The sequence below is a fragment of the Geotrypetes seraphini genome, chromosome 1 (assembly GCF_902459505.1).
Source record: "Geotrypetes seraphini chromosome 1, aGeoSer1.1, whole genome shotgun sequence".
Taxonomy (NCBI): domain Eukaryota; kingdom Metazoa; phylum Chordata; class Amphibia; order Gymnophiona; family Dermophiidae; genus Geotrypetes; species Geotrypetes seraphini.
This window is the reverse complement of record NC_047084.1, coordinates 12,096,440-12,121,965: the sequence shown is the minus strand read 5'-3', so window position 1 is coordinate 12,121,965 and position 25,526 is coordinate 12,096,440. Positions and strand designations below refer to the sequence as shown.

Genomic DNA, 25,526 nt, shown 5'->3' with positions numbered 1-25,526 from the left:
TAGAATCAAGTAGTATTGTAACTGTATTGATTAAAATTTATCAATAGGAAATGGAAATAAGGCAATTTTGGGGGGGACTAAACCCCTTTCCTCAGATCAGGACAGGATACCATAACAGCTGTTTACTGTACTGTCTTGAAGAAAGATTTGGCCTCTAAAAGCTAATTGAAAAATGGATTAGTCCAATAAAATGGTATTTTCATATTTCTCATTATTTGTTTTATTTCTATTTGTTAATTTGTAAAGTGGTGACTTATCTAGAAGTTTTTTTTCAAATTTACATCTCCTGTCTTTATATTTTGCACAGTATTAGGGGATATGTGTCACTGTTTCTGTGGTGTTGCATTGTATGCAGAGTCTGGTTTCTTGGTTCAGTTTAACTTTTGACTACATATTTCTATTTTTAGTTTGTGATTATTCCATATTGGGCGAGGGTGTATCTGTGTTCTGTGTGTATGAAAAGGACATGGCTTTCTGTTAGCATCGACTACAGGATCAATTGACTGTGTAGGATCTGGTTTGTTTAGTTTTACAATGCGTGTGTTGGTGTTCTAGTGCTCACTGCAGTGTTTAAGATGCTGCCTTTTCCTAGATGCACCCTTATTGTGTGACTCATGGATTATTACTAAAAATATCTTTTTTTATATAGAGGAGGGAGTTGTTAAAAAAATGATTAGCACGGGCTGTCATATATACTAGGTACACCACTGGATTTAATGATCCTATTCTAACTTTACTGTTGATGTAGGTGTTGTCCCCCCCAACACATAGACACACACATTATAAAGAATTAAATTAAAGTTGTATTATCATCAAGCAGCTTTCAAATGACATTATAAGCAAATAAAAATAAAATATTTTTAATACATTGTTAATTATTACCTGCATCTTTACCTATACTGTTTTGCCCTAGCTTTTACTTTGCACTATAGCAAAATAAAAAAGAAGCAGATAAAGATTAATCACACAGGTGCCCTTCAAGGCTCAGTAACACCTCTCCATAAATTATGTGGAAGAGGTCTGGAAGTGGGGATAGCATCTATTTTATATCCTCAGTGAGACCTCAGGAAGGAACCTAGTGATCAAAACATTATTAGAGGTGTTGTACAGCCATTTCTTGTATGACTGGATGAGCTATATTTATCTTTTTTTTTTTAGTTGTTTAAATTCATGCAGAAATAAATAGTTAGATTGAACCTAATGACTTCATTAACGCATTTCCCTTTTTTAAACCTCTATACCATTTGAAAGAGGGTGAATATCTAATTATTCACTTCTAGAATTGGATATTTCTTAGATTTAGTAAAAATATTCTGGCACAAGTGTCAAACCTTAAAAAAGGAAGTCATATCGAGCATTAGAAAATAATAATAATTAATTAATAAAAATAGTATACATTTAATTTTCTCCACTACCAAATTTCCCCGCCCCACCCGGCTACTTTTTCATGCCATCCGGCTGGAAAAAATTTCTGGAGAGAACACTGAGAATCCATGTGTTAAGGGGCTCATAATCAAAAATAAATAAGTCTAAAAACCCACCTAAATCGGTACTTAGACGATCTAAAAGACAAATCGTCCAAGTGCCGAGAACCGAAAAAAGTTTTAGACATACCTAAAAACGACTTAGACCTTGTCAATGCTGCTGTACAACCAGAGCTAAAAGGGGAGTTTTAGGAGGAGTGGTGAGGGCGGGACATGGGCTGATCTAAACTTAGTCGTACTGCAAGTATAACCGAAACTTTAACGAGGTTACCTGGACAGAAGTTGTACATTGTGACTTAGGCCGTGTAAAAACAGGTCTAAATGGCAAAAAGGAATCCAAAGTGACCAGATAAGCACTGCAGACACAAAGTACAGACCCCCACACAACACACTACCCCATTGATCACTGACCCCCCCCACCACCATTAAAATCATAATAAAAACATACACATCTGCCTCCATAACAGCAGCAGCCTGGCATAGGAAAGCCTAGTAGAGTTGCACAGAGGTGGCTTAAGTGGTCTTGGGGGTGGGTTAATGAACCATGGAGAGGAGGACCCAGGCACATATGCCACTCTAATCACTGCATTCATGGTGAAACATGTGTACCCCTCAAAACCCTTTTGTACTGCCATATAAGTGGCACCTGCAGCCATAAGGGCTATTGGGGTGGTAGACAGGTGGGTCTAGAAGGGTCTGGGGGTGTTTGGGGAGCTCACCATGACCTATAAGGGAGTTGTGGTGAGATGTTTATGTGGCACCCTTTTTGTGAAGTTCACAGCAGTGCACTGTAAGGTACCCCACTACTATGGTGCATCACTTTGCTGATCCTGCCCATGTCCAAAAGGTCTTGTTCTGGGCGTTTTGACTTGGACGAATTTTTGGACGAGAATGGGGTATAACAATAGACGACTTAGCGGTCTGGATGATCAAACAGCTGGTTGTCCAACTAGACAATTTTCAGGGGGGGGGGGGTTGAAGGTTTGATATTTTGACCGTATTTTTCAAGAATGGACATTTTACTTAGCCGACTTTGGGCGACAAGCGACTTGGGCCAAAAACAGACTTAAATGTTTCTTTTGATTATGCCCCTCTATATGTTCAAGTCTGATCAGATGCAAACTATCGTTGTATGTGAAGCTGTAACCCTAGTTCTGGGGGAACTATTTTTGAAAATTTCAAGGCACTTTGAATGTGTTTGTCCATTAAATCTTAAACATTAAAAATAGCTTGACAACTTCATTTGTACTAAGTATGCGTTATTTATTTTGTGGTGTGGCAGAAAGATTTCAGCGTTTACACAGAGAAAGGAAAGAAATAATTAGCAGGGGAAGGGAATCACAGGGATATAGAAAGGATCCCAGAGCACAGACATAGGGTGGGGGAAAGGACTTGGATCAAAGGAGGGTGGAAAAGGCTGGGGAGGGTATGTTCCTTCCACCAGCAACTAACACAGCTCCCTCTCAGAAATCATACCCCTTCCCCCCGAAGGGTCATTTTTTCCCCTGTCCCCACTAGTTCCATGTGCCTTTCAACACACATGTATAATACACGTATGGGAAAAGGCACATTCATCTGGAAAAGGCACACACACATATTGCACCTGTTACACACGTGATTCGGCAGTGTTGTCCATGGCTCCCCCTCCTGCCTTCCATCTGCTGCGGTCCACCCAGGTGGAAACAGGAAGTTGCGTATCATTGGTGACAGACCGTGATAAGCGAAAAGCAGTAGGAGGAGCCATGTACAACACTGCCAAATTGCTGAGGCCGGCAGACTCCTTGGCTTGACGGTGACATCGGACTGGCGCCAGAGGGAAAGTCACGCCGGCTTGTGAGGAGAGAGGGACTGGCGCTGGAGGGAAAGGCATGCTGGGCTGTGAAGAGAGCGAGATGAAGGGAGATACGTTGGACCTGGGGAAGTGTGGAGAAAGAGGGAAGTGAGAACCGTTGGGAAGAGAAAGGGAGAAATGGTGGGCCTGGCAGGAGGGAGGGAGGCAGGCAGACAGGGGGAGAGATGGGATGGGAGGGCAGTTGGGAAGAGAAAGGGAGAGAAGTTGGATCTGGAGATGGAAATTGATAGGTAGCTGAAATTTTAAAAAGGAGAAGGATGAGAAAGAGGGCGAGATTTGAGTGGCAGAAAAGAAAAAAGGAAAAAAGTTGAAAGGGAAAAATCAATATATTGGAGACAGGGACTGGAGCAAGAGAGAAGAGGAGAAAAAATGGATAGCAGACACTGGAAAGAGAATTAGAAGATAGACAAAATCAGAAATAGAAACTGGGACTAAAAGCAAAATGACCAGACAACAAAAGGTAGAAAAAATAATTTTATTTTCTATTTTGTGATTACAATATGTCAGATTTGGAATGTGTATCCTGCCAGAGCTGGTGTTAGACAGCAAGCATGAACTAGGACCTAAAAGAGAGGAAATGACTTTTTTATTTATTTTGTAGCCGGCGTGGGGTTAGAGAGGTTATATCCCTATACTTCTACTAAGACTAACCCCCTCCTTTGCTGGCAAGCAACGTGGGTTTTGGCACCAGCTGCGATTGATCCAACGCTCACAGAAGTCCTGTGAGCGTCGGAGCAGCCGATGCTGGGGCCCACGCTGTACGTCAGCAAAGGGTAAGTATCAATAAAAAAAAAACTGGCCCCTTATGTGATTTGAGTTTTGATATCCCTGGTCTAAGGTATACATATTCAGGGCTTCCATTAAATCTGCAGCTGCCATAGACTCTAGTATGTATTGTCACTTTCATCTCTTAGGGGGGTTGGAGGGGGGTCAGAGACTACTGAGGGATTAAGGGAGGTGGGATAATGCCTTTATCCCTCCAGTGGTCATCTGACGAGTTCTAGCCACAAATCTTTTATTTTTTTTTGCCCTGGGAGTTTTTAAAGTTCCAAATCATAGCTCCCCTAAAAACATGCCTCCAACAAATGCCCTTGAGAATTAGACAAACTGCATAGAAAAACGGATTAAAAATGAGTTTCGAAAATAGCATTTGGGACATTTTTGTGAAATTTTTTTTTTTTTAAAGTCCATCTGCCGCTTTGTGCCATTCTTAAGACATTTTTCTGTTTTGAAAATGAGCCCCTAAGTTTTCCGCTAAAAATTTATCTTAATATAGTAGGTTAGAGCTATTTTTTATAAATTTAGGCCTGCTAGTCATTTGCCTAATTTGAGTACAGAGCTGAAAATTAGTGCAAAGCTCTTAAACTTTTGCCACACCCTAGATCTATCCCTGTTGCCACCCACTTTTTATGCTTCTAAATGTAGGAGTTTTATGAAATTTTGAGCATTAATTTAGACACTCAGCCCTGGTGCATTTTCAGAGAGATAATTTAAGAGCAATACTCTCAAAGTCAAGAGCAGAAATACTTTGAATACTGAGCCCTTAGTGAGGATCCATTATTCAATATATAGGGTCTTTTTAATTGTGTGTGTATATATATATATACACACACACGCACACACACTCACAATACAGAAAAAGGTTTGTTGTATATAATATATACAATTACCACACAACTCAGAATCTACTCTTAGGACTGTACAACAAATCAAGTAGTTACTGCTATTTCATCAACATTTCCCTCGCCTAACATTTTTCATGGAGTAATTCAAAGGAATGACCAAGTGACTGCTCAGCAGCAGTAAAGGGCAAGCCAGATCCTGGAGGGGGGGGGGAGGAGTGGGGGAGGAACGAGGCCTCCGATTCCTGCTGCTCTCAGCCAAATGATGACCCAGTTTTTCTGAGATGAGACACTCGCTCCTTCCATGATCATTTTTTGATGATTCATGGCAAGAAAGGAGGTGAGAGATATGAAGTCAGAGACATTAATAACATGGCAGGGAAGTGAGAAGTAGAAGTGACCATTATGAAAGGATAAAGGCTATTATGAATCCAGCCACAGCAGGAGTATAGGACAGACAAATTGAGCACATGTCATGGCCCACTTTTTTGGAATTTTTTTCATATGTGCCAATATAGTTAATTTAATGTAATGTATTCATTTGGCTTTCCACCTTTACCAAAACCAGTTTAAAGTGGATTTGCATAAGTGAAAACATGTCTAAAAATTCATATTTATTACATCATACTGTATAACAACAATTTTATATAGGCTCCAAAAGCAAATTTTGCCTTGGTTAGCTGCTGGCTGAAAGAAGTGTGTGTGTGGGGGGGGGGGAAAGAAGGGGGGTTGAAGAGAGATCAGAGCCACTGATGCCCGCAAAGGTCTGTTTGTTGTCCCCAGCTCCTGTGTCCTGCCCCTTCTCCTCCCCCCTCCCAATGAGCAGGAGGAAATTATGAGCAGTGCATCTTACCTGCTGCTTCCTCCTCTGATGGCCTTCCTATTAGAGAGTTGCACGGGGACAGAAATTCCACCCGTCCCCACTCGTCTCCGTGAAGAATCCCTCCGTCCCACCCGTCCCCACGAGGAGTCCCCACCCGTCCCTATAAACTTCAGAAATAGTTATTTCATTTAATTATGCTACTGAATTAAAGGCTCTGGTAGAAACCCATTTACAAATAAGCAAAAAGACTTTATTAATTTGGAAATATTAATTGGGAAGAATACATACTTTGTAAACGGGTTTCTACAAGCCTCTAATGTTTATACATTTTTATCAACACAACTAATATACTACTTTATCCTGAAGCAAAAAAAAGAAATAGAATTATTTTCCTACCTTTCTTGCCTGGTTTCTGCTTTCCTCATGTTCTCATTCAATTCCTTCCATCCACTGTCTCTCTTCCCTCTGCGTCTTCCATTTGCTCTGTTACTGTGCCTCTCCCTTTCTCCCCCCTTCCAAATTGGTCTGGCACCCATCTTCTCCCCCCATAGACTGGCATCTCTGTCTTCTTCCCTGCCAGCGTCTTCCCCCCACTCTCTCTTCCCCATTTCCTTTCAGCGTCCTTCTCCCCCCCCCCATCTTCCCCATGTCCTGTCAGTGTCCTTCTCTCCCCTCTGTCTTCCCCATGTCCTTTCAGCGTCCTTCTCCCACCCATCCCCGTCTTCCCCAGGGCCTTTCAGAGTCCTTCTTTCCCCCCCCCCCCTCCGTCTTCCCCAGGGCCTTTCAGCGTCCTTCTCCACCCCTTTCTCTTCCCCAGTGCTTTCAGCGTCCTTCTCCCCCCTCAGTTTTACCCATTTCCCTTAAGCGTCTTTTCTTCTCCACTCCACCTTTCCTCCCTTTCTCCCTCCCTACCCCTTACCTTTGTGGCGCTTCCCTACCCAACCGACAATAGAACAGGCCCGGTCGGACAAACCTCCCTGCCCTGTAGCCGCGGATCTAAATTACCTTCTTACAGCTTACCCGTCGTACCCGTGCAGCTCTCTACTTCCTATATGGGCACAATCACACAGGGCCCCATTTGTGGGAGTTTGAAAATGTATTGATATTATGAGAGGTCCAATGCATTTATTTACCCAGGGCTCACAAAAAGATTATTCCTGAACTTATTCCAGCATTAAGAACTAGTAGTATTTTTCACTATCAAATCTCAAAGCATAGGCAGACAAGCCTGTATACACTATGATACAGAAGCTTGCAGACTATAGGGAAAAACAGAAGGATCATGACTGGCTTCAAAAGCAGAAAATGGGGAAATGCACAAAAGATGGACTACTGCACAGCCATTTCAGTACAAACAAATTTCCATGTCTTTACATAAAAGAGAGGCCTTACTAAAATGTTAGTGTATATCTTAGATATCAAAGCTACTTTGATATTTTAAATATTTTAAGCTCTCTACATTACTGTTTCAACTGTCTCCAGAAATTAAGGTTGACTCTACTGGGCCATCATTGCCCAGCTGTGCAATTTAATCCCATTGATAAAGTCCTTAGACACAGCCATGAACTGCAGCAGTCATTCCTGTCACCACAACCTGCAGCATTACAGGCTTTCCCAGCCTTGCTGATTCTTTCTCCATAGGCAACATCAATTTTCTTAGATTTCAACCTCTTTCTGTGTCGATATCTACATTTATACACCACCAGTGGTCTCTCTTTCTATGTTGTTGTGCATTCAGACACCTTAACAGTTAACACCATCACCACAGCACAGTGTTGCATCTGAGCATCATCTTGGACACCGATTTACATGTAAGGTGCTCTTCAAAAATGTTAAAGTATTTGTCAAACAAGGCATCAGAAAATTACCAAATAGTAAAAGGACTTATAAATAATATATATATATATATTTTTTTTAAAAAATCATGTTTTGCAGCTTGGGAGACCATCTCAATGTATGAATCTCAATTCAATTAGATTTTCTAACACATCACCAAAATATTCCCTGTTCTCCCCTGAACTTAATGGCCGATATTTCTCCTGTTGAATTACCTAAGACAAGCCAACACTTCAGACAGCTTCTATCAAACAAAAAAGGAATCACATTAGCAATTTACTCCACCTACTCTCGCACACTGCTTGAAAAGTTATTATGCGAATTATAGCACACAGCTTAACCTGCTGAGGGCACTAGCAGTAAGCGTAACTTTTGAACAAAAGAACGTTTCTAAGATCCGAAAGCCACTTGTAGTAATGAGTTGACTAAACTTTTGTAACAATGGAAATATTCTGAAGATGTAACTTGCTAGCATAACAGCAGAATAACTGGCAGCCATAGAATTAATTTGTTCAACACGTCAAAGGAGCAAGATTCTATCCAGCCTTGGTTTCAGTCTCAATGCATTGGCAGTCTTCCAGCTAATTTATTCTGAAAGAGATGGGTATTGTAGGCAAGGCAGAAGGTGAATGTTGTCTCCTTTGGAGTAAATCTATGTAGGGTGTCACCAACTTCCATGTATATGTTGGTTGTAATATGTAAATTCTTACTGGTTCTGGATTTAGACAGGTGCCAGAGCATTACTTCCACTCCCATTCCTCCATCAAGGCCTGCTACTGTGGTGTCACAGTCCTGTTACAAGTGGCAATGCAATTCCAGTAACAAAATTAAATTAATCAAATCTCCTGCACAGGCAGGTCTTGTGGTGCCCTTCCCTTCCATCTCCATATAAGTTTCCCATCAGAACAGGGCAGGGCATTGTAGGGTGTGTGGACTTACAGACCCTGCACTGAATTCTGTAGCCAGAATTACTGTCACTGCTTGTAGACTGGGTCAAGAGGCAGAACAGTGGCCTAGGTGAGGAAGAATTTTAAGAGACAACATAACCTATCCAGAGATGATTTGGGGCAGAGGGGGAAAAAAAGATTTTCCCCTCCCTCCGATGATACCTATGGAAGTCCACCATTGAAACATACCTTGATTTTTGATCACCGGAGTTATAGTACAAGAATACTGGATTTCATCATCTATTAGGAATGCAATTGTAGCCTGAAACTCACAGGTTCCAAATCTCAGAGGACTTGATTCCAATTTGATGCACGTATACCACACATGAAGATGTGGCTGAGATATTTAAATGGCAGTTAAGAAAATTATGATGTGGATAAAAACAGAAGTTTAAAAAAAGCATACAATGTCCACAGGTCTGTTTGTGTACACAATCTAAAAATAACATATACTTCTTTCAATCTCCTGCAACTTCAGCCAAGGAACACACATCCACAGAAAAAAACAGAAACATGTGAAATCTATTTAAAAATGCAAAGGATAGGGAATTTACCAAGTACAAAATTAAAGACTTGAGAATAAATATTCTGTAGTTCATAGGGGGTGTGGGGAAGGTTCCTGCTTGCAAGATTTTTTTTCTCTGCGAGATGTTTTTCCCATCTAGAAATTACAGAACATTAAATCACTTAGTTAAAAAATGGTGTTATTGTAAAAATATGCAAGAAAAAAATGTATTTGCTGGTGTTTACCTTTTGTCTTATTTTTATATTAAATTAAATCTAAGCATTATTCATCATCGCACCATATGCAACATATATATATATATATGCAACATATATATATATATATGCAACATATATATATATATATATATATATATATATATGCAACATATATATATATATGCAACATATATATATATATATATATATATATATATATGCATATATATATATATATATATGCAATATACATGCAATATATATATATATATATATGCAATATATATGCAATATATATATGCAATATACATGCAATATATATATATGCAATATATATATATATATATATATACATACATACAGATAAGCATATAGATATGAATAAATATAGATATAGAAATATATTGTGTCTGAAAAAAAGATGCCACTCATTTTTCATCATAACTTTTATGAGCTTATTTATAAATTTGCTTTTTTTATGTGGGTTGTATAAACCAGTATCTCTCAACTCGACCCTGGAGTACCCCCTTGCCAGTCAGGTTTTCAGGATATCCACAATGAATATGCATAAACTTGATTTGCATACATTGCCTCCATTATATGCAAATGTATTTCATGCATATTCATTATGGATATCCTGAAAACCTGAATAGCAAGGGGGTACTCCAGGACCGAGTTGAGAAAACACTGGTGTAAACTATTGTGAACTCAGTAATTAAATTTAATCACCTCATCTCACATCACACTTACTTTGCAATGACATTATCATTTTGCCACCAGAAGTGACACAAAGTCCCTCCACAAATGCAAGACGCAAAGCAGACAAGTGGGAATGAAAGAGATGATTTCCTATCAATAAAGATCCCATTTGGAAGAATCTCTTTCATTCCCACTTATCTGGTTTGTTTATTATCATTTTGCCAGTTGTTTTTGTTAGAAACATTGAAACTATTGCATGGACATTATTTCACAAGGCAAAGCAGCCACATAAACCAAGTGTGGTGGATGACTTCTATATGTTCAGTTTCTGAACAGTTTAACGAACTTGCCTGCCAAAAATCCTAAACATATCTTTAAACTTGTCAAAGATAGGATGAAAAAAAAAATAGCTACAGGAGTGGCCTCTTACTTTATGGTCACAGTGTAGGTTAGAGAGAGAGAGAGAGAGATGGAGATGTACATACACATATATCGAGGCAGAGGAGATATTATTCCAAGGTTTCCATGTGAATAAATATAACTTTAATTGTATTTATAAAAAAACAGATCACTTTCAAAATTGTTCCCCCTCCCCACTGTGGGCAAAATATCAACATGCACACTTTTCCCTATCTTAAAAAAAAGGAGCATAGTTAAGTCAGGGAGCTGAAGAACAAGCAGAACCTTTTTAAACCTCTGCACATATTTTTAATGTGCACAATTTGCACCTGCTTCTATGAAGGTACCAAAAAAACAAACAACACAACACACCCCACCACAGATTCAGACATGCCCATGTGACATGCACCAACCACATTTTCAAAGGAATAATCCACCTGAATTCTCCTTTTGAAAATCAGCTTCCAGAACCGGATTATCAATATTGCCCTCAAAGGGAGGGACAGGATGAATATGAGCTTCCCTGAAGTTATGCAAATGAAGTGTATCCATATTTATCCTAAAACACTGAAGTGATAAGTGATAAGTAACTATCATTTCCTGCATTCAAAAAAATTACTCACTAAGGTGACATGTTCAATGTGGCTGCCTGACTATGGACGTAAAGCTGATTCAAACAGAGCCTTCAGTAACAGAGACCGGGTATAAATGTTTAAGAATATGCAGCGTTCCAGAAACATGTCTAGATTCATGTAATGGTAATAAGTTTAGTGATTACTACAGCTGCATATACTGTATAAAATAAAACAAACTTATCACACACACACTGATATTCATCTGCCATCCTCCCTATAGTGAAACCACAAGCGGTTACTGCACCTGACAAAGAAAACCAGATCACTTGTTTGTCATTCACACAGGTTTAAAACAAATGTAAAATACATTAGTACATGATCTATTGTAGAACTTCACCAAATGAGGCACAGCTCAGACAGGATTGCACTCACAACTAAGCTGTGACCATGTAGGTTTTGAAGACACTCCCCTCTCCTCCCCCCTCCCCCCCGCCTGATTCTATTGCACATGAAAATAAATTCAATGTTAATACAATGTGTTGTGGAAAACATAAGCAATGAAAATGTTATGGTCCAATTCATGGGTGAGTCAGTGTTTTACTGTGTGAAGCACTAGGAGGCATTATTCAAGGTAAAATTGGAAAAAAAAAATAGAAATTCACTTTAAAAGCAATGGGGAACCGAAGAAACTGGCTTTTCTGAACCGGGAGTCAGTTCTTCAGCAATTATCTGCAACAAAAGTGGATATGCTGCATGCAACTGTCAAAACCTTTTACCAGACTAAAAGATGACACTTCATTCCTCAGGCATGTCAACCCCGCAGTCACTTTTTAAGATGCATGGTCCATGCACTCAGAATGATTCTTTGAGTTTCATTGCAAGCAGCCAGTACAGCACACATTTGAAAACTGTGCAGGTCACAACTATTTAAAGGGAAGTGCCAGCAAAAACCTTTGCTTTTACAGACTTTATGATACTAAAAGGACATAAATCTGACCCACTTTTCTTACACAAAAAATAATTTCCAATCATCCTGTAAACTTAAAAACATACAGTTTAGAGAGATGAAGGGGCAGAAATGTGTTAGCCTTATACCATAAATATCTGGGGGTGGTGTGTGCCCTGCCACTGCTCAGCAGCTTTTATCTGTGGTTGATCAAAGTGACCTGTGAATTGCTAAATCCTCCTTTTGTGAGGCATGCAAGACTTTCTTGTCAATATCCTTTTTTTATTTTCCGGAATTGCCTCCATCAGCTGATCTGATTTGCTAAAGATGACAGATCCGGGTGAAGAGCCAAACTCTCTTTGCTCTGAAAACCCAGGGCTGAAGCACAATGATGAACATGCTTTCAAGAACTTGTCCATGTGCTAAAGTTTGTTCTGCCTGTTTCAGAGAAATTCTAATAGCTTTGTGCCAGGTCAGTTGATAACCCAACAATTCCTAGGGATTTTTCCTCTGCAAGTTCAATACCATGTGCTAGCCACATTGAGCAATGCATGTGCTATTTGTCTTTCTTTTTCTCTGAAGATATAGCATGCTATTATTAACCCTTTAACAGCCCATACAACTATTCTCCAAAGCTAGCCTCTAAACTCTTGTTTTTCCTCAATTCCAAATCTGAGGACTGCATACTCGATTTACAAAGTCTCACAAAGGCCTTCTTCTACTGCAGCTTAGTAAAGGTTTCTACTGCGGCCCGAGGCGCTAAATTATTCTATGCTCATAGGAATTCTATGAGCGTCAGAGCATTTAGCGCTCTGGGCCGCAGTAGAAACCTCTATTGTGGCTTAGTTAAAGGGGGGGGGGAGTTATTGTTACAAACTACTGTTCTATCAGTGTATATACTCTGCTTTCTTATATGAACATATGTTACAAGGGCAATTTGAAAAGTTTGGTAAAAAAAAAAGTTTAATATATTTTAAAATTTGACAAAATCTATTTTCTGACAGTAAGGAAAAACTGAACACTTGCTGGACTGTGTACAGCCTTCGAAGGAGACTATGTTGAGAAATAGTCTCCTTCGAAGGCTGTACACAGTCCAGCAAGTGTTCAGTTTTTCCTGTAAATACTATATAACTTTTTTTTATAAAATATATTTAACTTGGGGTTTTTTTTTTTAACCGAACTTTTCAAACCACCCTTTTAAGAGTGAAATTAGATACTTGGGGTAGAGAGTTCAAAGAATATCTTGCAGAGAGCAGATATAATCATACTAGTTACAATTTTCCATTTCTGTAGGATCTATAAGATTGCAATATTACAGGCACTTTATCTCCTATATTGTCAGGCACATACCTTTTGTCGTATTTAAAATATATGCATTAAATAATGTCAACATGTCTTTCTTTGGGGAATCATTACAGTGGTATTGCAATGGCTTATTCTTGTGTTTTCCATCAGCCAAGTATGAAAATATGCAAATGATGATACTTTCAAATTGTTAATATTTTTTCATAAAATGCCATTTTATTTTTTTGCCAAGCAGCTTTGGTGTGCAAAGTGAAGAATTCTAAATGTCCATTCTCACTATTCATATAACCAGCATGAAAAGTTTTGCATAGTTATACTGAACAGCAAACTCGCATATTATTACAACAAATTAAATTCACCCTTTCCTGACTGCTACTGGCAAAAATAATACCTAATTTGGATCCTCCAGTGGGGGTGGCATTGGGCATCTGACATTTTTATTTCTTCAGCAAGGAAATATTGAAAAGAACGGGGCATTTCCTCTATTCCCTAACAAAACGGAATTAAATCTCTGAGATGACACGCAGCCAGAAAAGCGCTTGCTTCAGATTCACGGACAAAAAGAGTTTCTTCCAGGCAAGAGATAGCAGAATTAAGGTCTCATAAGACAAAAGGGAAAGCGGCAAACAGATGCATGCATTTACGTAGGTGGATACATTATTTAATTTTTATCTTTGTATAGAAAGCATCTTTACTGACACACAATGCAGTCTTTTGGAGTATCACAGGCTGACCTTTATGGGATGAAACTTTGTCATGAAAAACTGTCCATTCATCTTCACTTATTCCTAATATTACAGTAAACCACCTATCATAATACTCTTTGTCAGGAGCCCATGACTGAAAGATGTCAAGAACACATCTTTCCATTTTACTTGTCAAAAGTTTTATTTTCTTTTGCTAGCTAAATTGACTGCTACTTTAAAAATACCTCTAAACGTTTTGACTGCAGATTGCCAATGTACTGATTAAAGTACAAGCAGGATTTTTCTTCAGTTTACAAAAGAAAGCTAGTTGGTATCTCACACAAATCCTGTGAAGTGTCTTTATTTGCTGTACAGAAAATATAGTGGGTGTGTAAGAATAAAATATTGCCAACAAAGAAGTAAAGGTCTGAAAACAGACCCTCTTGGCACTGAATCAATAACATAAGTCTAACATAAAACTATGAATAGGATGTACAGTAGTGTTTTAAGACACTTGAGATGAGAATCTCTGGACTACCAGAGATCACAGGGTTAGCAGAGTGTGGCATTAGCCTAGTCAATTGGCTGATATATGGATGCAAAATCTGAAATTATTCCAGAAGTCCACAATTACCCAATTGTTGGAAATAAAATTGGTCTTTGTAATGGAGAGGCTTACAGGTGGTTGTGGCTCCATGTCCTGCCAAACCTCAAGGGACAGCATTATTACACTCCATATAAACATCTTTACTCTGTAACCACAATACCCTATAAGATGCCAGAAAACACAGGGACAGTCACTTTTCTGTCTAATGTAATGGAGCAGCTGGCAGCCTACCTTACCAACCTCCCCTCCAACAACTTGGAAATCAAGTGAGTAAGTCAACTGCTTTTAAAGCGGGCAATTTCTTTCATAAGAGCAAATGAGTGTGCATTGTATTTGCCAAGGGAGTTCTTTACAGCCCTGGAGGAATATATTTCAAAAGCATGGCTGCGAAGAAGTCTTTAGTTTTACAATGCATACAGTTCTCATCCCCAAAAAGCTTAAGCATCCCCCAAGCACCTCAGCTACAAAACACAAGCAAATATACCCAGGAGGAAATACAACAGCTGTGCAAATTGGACACAGAAAGTTTATAGCAGTAGCTGTCTTGACCTCCCAAAAGAAAAATAATTCAGTTGTAATACTCAGGAGGACTGGTGTGAGGTTTAGATAGCAATATCCTAAAATACCATACACTATATCCTATATCTATCTAAATATATATACTGTATAAAGCCCTTGACAAAGAGCCCCCCCCCCCCCCACCCCTCAAATAATTGCATTGGCACAGTTGGTTTTTTTTTTTATCTCACACTTCCATTTGCTTTCTTCCAGAGCCCTAATTCCTCTTTTATCTGCATTCAACTAACCCTGGCTATTATTTCTTGTCAAACATTCACATTTCAGTAAAGAACGAGGCACTGCAAGAGATGCCAAAGCTGCCTCGCGAAGCCTGGCGACGGTTATTATCCGCCGCGCGCAGGACTCCCTTTCCCCTTATCCCGAGGTTAGCTGCTCTCATCCACAGCGCGTGCAGCTGCAGCCGCAGCAACTCGTTCCCCCCTCCCTCCCCCCCCTCCTCCTAATCCCAGGCACGAAAACCGCTTATGAAGTTTTTAAGTCTGCCTTCCTGCACATGTGCCACGCTTTTTCTCCTGTCTGACAACCAGCAACATCGGCCACATGCACGCGCTAAGCTAAGGCAAACATTTCCCACGGACACAGAATTATGTTGGGGGGGGGGTATTAAAAGCTGAACAAGCTGCAAGCACGCTAATATCAAACTAATCATGCAAAGATTCAGGGGGTGAAAAACTTGGGCAAGGGGGGGGGGGCACGAGCCTCTCACTTGTCCTGACTGGAAAGTTACTTTGGGGGACAGTGAAATGACGCACCCCCCCCCCCCTCCCTCACACTTCGAGGCAAGAGCCGGGTTGGGTACTTACAGATCCCGGCAGCGGGTGCGGCGCCTCCTCCACAGCCGTGGGATGTAGACGTCTCGGGGCGCGCGCTGGTCGGCGTCTCCTTCCCTCCGGCGGCAAAGCGAAACGGAGCAACGTAGGAAAAGGGGGGAGCCCAGCAGCCCCCCCGCGATCTCGGTGCCGGGGCGCAGGGCGCTCTGCTGCAGGCAGGGGCAAAAAGTAACGCGACTCGTCCAGCAGCCGAGCCAGGAAGGAAGTGACAGAAGACCGAGGAGGAGGAGGGAGGGAGGGAGGGGGGGGGCTCTCACAGCATTTCTAACGTCGCGCACCCCCCCAAAAAAAAATAAAGGGATCGCAAGCCCCCCCACCACCAAGAACTAAAACGCCCGCCGAAAGGTCGCTTCTTCTTTTTTTTTATTTAAGGTTTGTTTCCTGCTGCTTCTTCTTCTTCTTTCTTTCCTCTTTTTTTTTTTTTCCTCTCTCCTCCCTCTCCCACAATCCGACACGACCGACTCTCCTCCGGCACTGGAGAAATAATCAGTTTCACTCTTGGAAAAAAAGAGAAGAGGGAGAGGGCGGGGCCAGATCGCGGAACATTTTAATAAAACAAACAGATCCGGCGCCTTTACCTTTGCCAGCCTCGGCTAGATTGATAAATTACTCCACTACGCTGCTTTAATTATGGATATGCTATGCAGAATAAATCACCGAACATCAGCGCCTCAATCAAGCACTTTTAAATTATAATTGCGTCTGGCTGAATCAATTTTTTTCATTTCTGACATTTTGCTAATTTTAGATTTACGGTGGTAATGGGATGCCGTGCCTAGCCCCCCCTCCCCCTACATCCCCTAATGACAATTCTTTTTTTTTTTTAACGCAATTATAAAAAAAAAAAAAAAACAAATAGGGAGCAAAAAGTTCATGACCCTCCCTCCCCCAAATTCCAGTTACCCTAACTAGATGAGCCGATGCAAAGGACCCAAGCTCCTGATCCTCTTTAGTTCGACTGCAGCTACGGAAGAAGGGAAAGGATCCAACCCCCACCCCGAAAAACCCTCCCCGTAGCTGCTGGACGATGCAAGAGTACCAGGTTATTTTTCTTTTGTTTTGGTTGTTTTTCTTTTTTTAACACTTTCTTCCTCCGCTTCACAAATAAATAGTAACCCGAAAAGAATGACAACTTTATGAAAGTTTCCACTTTCCATTGCATTTTTGCTGGATTGCACAAACGCAGCATTCACGGCGAAGGTTAAGGAGTCGTCATCGGCAATCGATCAGACGGATCTGAGGAGAGCCTTGATGACGTCAGACGTACGGCTATATTCTTCACTATAAGGCTCACCTCTGTGTTCCGAGCGTTGTTGGGCATGGATGTCAGCGACCTCCGTTCTCAGCTTATCTCTGGACTCCTGACATTTCCTCCCCACGCCTTCCTTAACTCCTTGTTTGTCCTAGCCCCGGGTCCGGAAAGCATCCCCACTTCCCGAAGTCATTAGCCATCCCTTTCCCCCCCCCCCCCCCTCAAGTTTGCCTAAGGTCCTGCTTGCCACACAGGAAAGGGCAATCGGAAGGTCGTGATGGCAAACTAAAAGGCTTCTTTAAAAAGACTGGGCTGGTGGGTAGGAAAAACTCTCTGGCTCATTGCACCAGTTTTCGTCCTAAAAATGAACCAATTAGGGTCCCAGTAAATCCAGCAGACTTGCAGGTACCTCTCCTGATTTATGTACTGCACAAGATGGAAACAGATTTTAATAAACTGGATACAGAGTGTTCTTCCTTAAACCAGTATTCAACATTTCAGATCAGATGGGAATCATAGAGATATGAACATAGAATGCATGTTGTTCCAAGTAGGGTAGCTTTTGTTTGTTTGTTTTAATTAATTTATCTGTTTATGGATTATATAATTTATTAAATTTTTATATTGCAGTATTTTGGGAATCCAATCAATACTGCTCAAAGAGCTTCAATTACAATTGGTTATTACCATCATTTTTTCCCCCTAATGTCTTTCCACTTATTTTCTAAATTGTGGCATTATGTGTTACACCCAGTGTTGATTGGTTCCCTTCATCAGGATCTGAGCCCTACCCAAGTGTTTGGGAATCATGAGGATAGGGCCTGATTAATATATGAGTTGCCTGACAGTGCTGCTCTCTATAGTTGGATTGTTATCATTTTTTTTCCAATTTTAGACAGTCCAAATTTCTTCTGCATCCTCATGGTATTTTATTTACACTAACTTTTACAAAGCTGAAGTGCAGGTTTCTACTGGGGGCCGACGAGATGAATACTCCAACACTCATAGAATTCCCATAAATGTCAGAGCATTTACCTCGCTGGCCCATGGTAGAAACCTCTACAACAGCTTTGTATAAGGAGCCCTTAATGCTTCAGTGGCAATCGGTACCACTATTGGCTTCTTTTTCCAAATTTTCACAATTTATGCTTGCAAATCATGGTATTTTGTGATCTTTTGTAATTGCTCATCTTTCACATTACTGGCTATGGCTATATTAATAAACCAAACATGGTTCTTTCCAATGGCAGTAATGTCTGGATTATTATGTTGCAGGTGTCAATCAGCTAAGTTTGAAGTACCATAACATTTTTGCTTGATTATTTTTAATAATTTTATCCATAATTTCATGCTTCCATATTTTTTTTGTATAAAAACCAATGTAATATTTTTTCCATTGGATCATGTCCAGTTTTGTATTCGTGCAGTATCCAATTAATATATGATCAACTGTTTCACATTTGATTTTACAAAATCAGTAATAATAATAATATAAAAGACTATGGGCTCCTTTTACTAAGCTGTGTTAGGGCATTAACACGCAGAATAGCGCACGCTGAATTGCCGTGCGCACTAGACCTTAATGCCAGCATTGAGCTGGCGTTAGTTCTAGCCATGCAACGCGCGGTGTAGCGCGTGGTAATATCCTGCGAGCGCTAAAAACGCTATCGCACCTTCGTAAAAGGAGCCCTATGGTTTTAGGTGATGTTCTCTACTATGAGCGGTTCAACAAATATGGACTATCAATATAGCAAATAAGTAGAAATAAATGCATAAAGTCTGTTTCTATTCTATGTCATTTTTCTCCCAAAGGAAAATCAATATGATCTACTTCATTCATTAAGAACTAATTCCCCCCCCCCCACCCGCTTCCCCTTTTATCAAGCTGCACTAGAGGTTTTTAGTGCAGGCTGGCAAGGTAAGTGCTCTGATGCTCATAGGTATTCTGTGAGCATCAGAGCATTTACCGTGCCAGCCTGCGCTGAAAACCTCTAGCGCAGCTTGATAAAAAGGGGAAGGGGTTAAATCAGGTCTAAAATAACATAACAATTTATCCCTTACACTGACCTACTTCTTGCCTTATTCTGACAGGATAGTAGTAGGTTATAACACTTAAATATCGCCGCCTTCCATCAGTTGTAACCTATATTGATTTTGGAAATAAATAAAATAAATAATGCAATAATGTACAAGTAAAACTTATAACATTAACAAAACGGATCAGCTTCTTTCCCACACACTCCACTCAGTATTGTAGGTCCCACTGGCCAGCTGTCAGTTATTAGCTTTAAGGCTTTGCTTCGAAAAGGACACTAATCACTGACAGTTAACAAACAGAAGGAATGATGGGAGGTGTGGGTTTCATGAGATAATCACATCCCTGGACACTTACCAGGTCTGAAGCACAGCATCCAAGTGTTTCACTTCCCTGAGCAGTGTGATAAAACAGTTGTACTTTTACCACACCACCACTCAGACTGAATTGGTATCATTAAAGGTCAGTTTGTGTTAATAGAATTAAAAAAAAAAAAATTTTTAGTCTAAGAAGCCACACATTTGAAAGTCTACTTTTTCAGAGCTAATTAAGAACCCTGAGATTTTAAAGGAAACAACATGGTAGCCCTTATTCGGCTCTGGGGACGGGCCATTTCCATGTTCAACACTCAAACCAGGATATCAAGTTTCAAGTTTTATTACCTTTCCTTTCCTGCTTATCTCAAGATTGTCCCATGCTAGGTGCATCTCTAGAAGGGAGCTGTAGCATTGTTTCAAATCAGTTTGGTGTGGTTGCCAGAGCCCTGTACAACACTGCCATCATCAGAGCTAGATTCTGTTTTCATGCATTTAGAACATTGACTCGGGGAAAGATTCTCAAAAGTTTGCGGTAAAATCCAACGGGCAGCTATCGCGGCCGCTACTCTAATGATTTCAAAAAGGCAAGTCATTCTTTAAAAAACAATGCATGCAAATGAAGTTGGCAGAGAGTCATGAAGGGTCATTAAATTTGCATGTGCCTATCGCTGGTGATAGCGATCGGCACATGCACAGAATAAATGCATTAATAAAACAATAATAAAAATACCCCAAATCGAAGATCAGCAGGAGGGATGCCCATTCCCTTCCGCCACCAAACTTCCATAAACAAGGTAAATGGAGTGCAGGGGGTCATCACAGGCATGGGGGGGGGGGGTCATCGGGAGTACAACGGTGATGGCAGGAGGGAGTGGGCATCTCTTCCACTGCCAGGGGGGAGGTGTCAGGGGGGTTGCTTAATGGCAGTGGCGGGAGGGAGTGGGCATCCCTCCTGCTGGGGGGGGAGGGTCGGAGGAGTTGCTTAACAACATGGTGGGAGGGAGTGGGAATCCCTCTTGCTGCTTGGGGGGGGGGGGGTGGAGGTTGCTTGATGGCGGCAAAACTTTCTGGAAGGTTTGAGCTGTCAAGCCTTACTTTCCTTTCAATGCCTGAGCCAATCATTGCTCAGGCACTGATCAAAAAGTAAGGCTAGGACAGCTCAGAACTGCTGGAAAATTTTGCTCACAAATGTTGAATAGCAAGGTTAGAGAATCACTCGGCATTAATAGAGAATTGCCCGGAGTGCTCATTTAAGTTTCAAGTTTCAAGTTTTATTTAAATTTGATAATCGCTTATATATAATTTACTAAGCGAGTTACAATAAAATATAAAATAAACATACAATTTAATGTACAACTTAAAATGGGTTAGACGGACAGACATATAGACAAACTTGAGAACATAAGGAAAAAGGAGAAAGTTAATAGATTTAAAAAAAAAAAAAAAAAAAAAAAACCTCATTTAAATATTAATGACCTCGTTGTAATACATTTGCATGGCAGTGTCGGAGACTGCTAGGAAGCTTGGAAAAGACCATTGTAAGCCATTTTGATAATCCGCCGCTAAAATGCATAAAAGCTAAACCGGCTGGAACCGGTTTAGCAACCACATTAAAGTTTTGAGAATCTTCCCCTCGTTCTGTATACCTTGGATAAAACTAAGGATTCCAATAGCAGATATTTAAAAAAAAAAATCAATGCAAAAATAAAATCTTAGTTATAGATAAAATTATAAAGTAAATTTAAAAAATAGGCACTGAGAAATTACACTGAAACATGATACAAAACAGAAGGGAACAGTGTTGATTGAGATCAAATTCAACATACCCTGACATACTCTGACTGGAAAGGGGTCATGAGTGGCGTCCCACAGGGGTCAGTGCTGGGACCCCTGCTGTTCAATATAGTCTTAAATGACCTGGAAGTAGGGACAAAGTGTGAAGTCATAAAATTTGCGGACGACACAAAACTCTCCAGTAGGGTCAGAACTGTTGAGGAATGCAAAGAACTACAAAGAGACCTGAACAAACTGAGTGAGTGGGCAAATAGATGGCAGATGAGCTTCAATGTAGAGAAATGCAAAGTTTTGCACATAGGGAAAGGGAACCCGATGTATAACTACATGATGGGGGGAGGGACGGTACTGGGGGAAGGCGGCACAATGCGCAGTGGCCTCGAAGAAGGTGAACAGATTGTTGAGCATTATCAAAAAAGGTATCACGACCAGAATGAAGGAAGTTATCCTGCCACTGTATTGGTCGATGGTGCGCCCGTAACTGGAGTACTGCATTCAATACTGGTCGCCATACCATACTCGAGAGGGTCCAGAGAAGAGCAACAAGGATGATAAAGGGTATGGAAAACCTTCCATATGCGGAAAGGCTAGAGAAGCTGGGGCTCTTTTCCCTGGAAAAGCGGAGACTTAGAGGCGACATGATAGAAACTTATAAGATCTTGAAGGGGATAGAGAAGGTGGAGAGGGACAGATTCTTCAGACTAGCGGGGGCAACAAAAACAAGAGGGCATTCAAAAAAACTGAAAGATGACAGTTTCAGAACAAACGCTAGGAAGTTCTTCTTCACTCAAAGGGTGGTGGATGACTGGAATGCACTTCCAGAGGAGGTGGTAGGACAGAGTACGATTTTGGGTTTCAAAAAGGGATTGGATGATTTCCTGAGGGAAAAGGGGATTGAAGGGGTTAGATCAGTGGTTCCCAACCCTGTCCTGGGGGACCCCCAGCCAGTCAGGTTTTCAAGATATCCCTAATGAATATGCCTGAGAGAGATTTGCATATAATGGAAGTGACAGGTATGCATATCTCTCTCATGCATATTCATTAGGGATATCTTGAAAACCTGACTGGCTGGGGTCCCCCAGGACAGGTTTGGGAACCACTGAGTTAGATGGTTACTATACAGGATATTAAATGAATAGGGAATAAAATGTTTTAGGTAAAAGATCACTTACAGGTCATGGACCTGGGGAGCCGCCGTGGGTGCGGACTGCTGGGCGAGATGGACCCATGGTCTGACTCAGCAGAGGCGACGCTTATGTTCTTATGTGCAATTGAGATTCATTCCTGTCTTGATATGAACAAAACTAAGCCCTGCGGAAACTTTTCACCCCCAATCCCTCCCATCACAAGGATGTTACAAGAGTCAGAACTGTGATTAGAGTACAAAATGGATTAACCTGTTATCCCCCAAATTCTATAAAGATGACCCATATATGGGAGCATACAGCACATACATACACAAATTAATTAGAAAATAAGCCATTAACAATTACTGGTGTTAATTAGCACTAATTTGGACTTCTGCTTACATGCTATTCTATTAGGCTGCACACTCAAATAGGGGCATTTTCAAAACTCTAAGACATTTTTAAAAAATGGTATAAATCATCACTTGGATGTTTTTCTTGACCTATTTTAAAACTGTCTAAGTGCCGAAAAGGTATCCAAATTGACAAGATGACCACTGGAGGGATTAAGTTATAAACCCCCTCCCCTTCCCCCCCCCCACACACTCCCCCGTGATCACTGATCCTCTCCTACCCCTCTAAAAAAATCTGAATGAAACAGTACATGCCTGTCTCTAGAACAGTAGCATTAGGTATGGGAAAGCCTAGTAGAGCAGCACACAGGTGTCTTAAGTAGCCTGGTGAGTGGGCTAGTGAACCATAGAGAAGAGGACCCAGGCCCATAATCCACTCTAACCACTACATTTATGGTGGAAAGTGTGAGCCCACCAAACCCTACCAAAATCCTATTATACTGCCATATACTGTAGGTGCCACCTACAGCCATAAGGGCTATTGGGGTGGGTCTAGAAGGTTTTGGAGAAATTTTGGAAGGCTCAGTCTAAATTATAAGGCAGGGATCTCAAAGTCCCTCCTTGAGGGCCGCACTCCATTTGGGTTTTCAGAATTTCCCCAATGAATATGCATGAGATCTATGTGCATGCACTGCTTTCAATGCATATTCATTGGGGAATCCTGAAAACCCGATTGGATTGTGGCCCTCAAAGAGGGACTTTGAGATCCCTGTTATAAGGGGTATATGGTGAGATGTACATCTGGCATCCTTTATGTGAAGTTCATAGCAGTGCCCTCTAAGGTGCCCCACTGCTTTGTTGGAATGTCTATGTGGCCAGTCCATTACAATGCTGGCCCCTCCCACATCCAAATGGACTGGATTTAAATATTTTGAACTTTGACATTTTTGTGGTTGAAAATGGCGAATTAAATTGAATGTATTAAGGTTGGATGGCCTGGTGTCCAAGACGTCTATGTAGGTGATTTAAAAAAAAAGTGTGCATCTAGCAGTTTTGCTGGTTTCGTAGATGGCTGTTTGCATCTGACTTTGGACATCTTGCGGGAAACGTCCAAAGTTGGACTTAGACATCCTATTGACAATGGCCCTCAAAGTGTCTTAAGTGCACCCTATAAAGGGGTGTGACCATGGGAGGGCATGGGTTTGTCAAGGGCATTCCAAAACTTTGGGTGCAGTGTTATAGAATTCCTGGGTTTCACGCCCAACATGTGCACCAGGATTTATACCAGGATTCAGCAGTCATAAGTCCTCGCTGGGCGTGAGAATTAGTGCTATAAAGGGCATTGGTGTGGTGTGGCCTTTATAGAATACAAGTTTAGTACGGATCTTTCCAGCATCTAACTTTAAGCACCATTTACTGAATCTGGCCTTCGTGCAAATGCTACAGTAACCAATCAAAATATGAAGCACTCACCACATTCACCTCCTTACTGTCAAAATCATCCGCCTCCAATTTTTGCCTTAATCTTGCATCATGGACGTTACTTCACAGTTTATAACTCTTTTGTTTTTGGCACCTGAAATGTTGAAGTGCAGAAAGAAGTAAGTTAGAGAACACGCAGTCCTTAAATATGCATGCACGCAAATACCACCTAAAAAGAATTCCCTGCCAAAGTGACTAATGAACTTTCCCACCAAAATTCAAATTGATGACCAATGGACTTTCCTGCCTCATTCACCTCAAGCCCCAACCAATCAGGTTTGAGGACCCACTATATATAAAGACAAACTTAATAGGTTCAAAGGACTTTTAAAAAAGCTGACTCTACAAAGACGCCTTTGAATCCTCAATTTCGGTTCTTCGGATTCCTCTGTACTCAGCTTTCATCAATAATCTACTAATCTTATAAAAGAAAATTAACGGGTAACAATTCCCTACCCTAATATTCCAACCCTACTTGTTTCTCCTTTTCTTTAATACATTGTAGTTCAACCCGCCTGCCTTATGTTTATCGTGCATTATCAGAGTCTAATTTATGCTATGTTTTAATGATACCCCGATTTTATACAGTACTTGTAAATTGCTTTGAAATATGATGTTGCGATTGAATCAAATTTTTAAATAAACTTGAAATAAAAATTTTAAATATACGCTGAAGAAAGCCACAGCATGATGGCTGAAATGTTGGTTCTACCTGACCAGACGTGGCGACGCATGGAAAACTGCAACAAGCCTGTTCTGGATTATAATTACCATTTTAAGTACCAGTACCATTACCAATTCCAGTACCATTACCAATACAAGTACCAGTACCAATTACCATTATAAGTACCATTATCAGTACCAGTACCATTATATGTACCAGTATAAATTCTGGATTATAAGTACCTGAATGTAAAACCACTTAGAGGAGCATAATAAAAAAAACATCTAAGCTTGTGTCCTAAGGCCCTAAACGCTGAAAGTAGAAGCAGAAAAATGTCAATTTTCAAAAAAAACCATCCAAAATGAGGGTTTTTTTTTAGAATGGCCTACCTCTACATTCAGCAGTTTAATCGCTCAGACCACCACTACGTCTAACCTTAAAATACATTCCCAACCAAAAAATTGCCCAAGTCTCAAACGTCCAGAACAAGTCCTTTTAGGTGAAGGAGGGTCCAGGGTCCAGTCCTTTGCCTAAAAGCTGGATTCTGTAACCGATGTCTGTCAAAAACAACACCGGTTACAGAATCTCT

General features: G+C 40.6%; 1 protein-coding gene across 11 annotated transcripts in view; it reads right to left on the bottom strand.

Moving 5' to 3' along the window:
• MEF2C (myocyte enhancer factor 2C) overlaps window positions 1-25,526 on the bottom strand; it is a 498,913-nt gene that overhangs the window by 410,200 nt on the left and 63,187 nt on the right. For 10 of the 11 annotated variants that reach the window (XM_033921515.1, XM_033920672.1, XM_033921247.1 and 7 more), the window contains exon 2: window positions 24,265-24,367. The gene's annotated coding sequence lies outside the window, so the exon portion shown is untranslated. Of the gene's footprint in view, window positions 1-15,886; window positions 16,340-24,264; window positions 24,368-25,526 lie in introns of those variants that run through there. The other variant, XM_033920749.1, reaches the window with a different exon arrangement.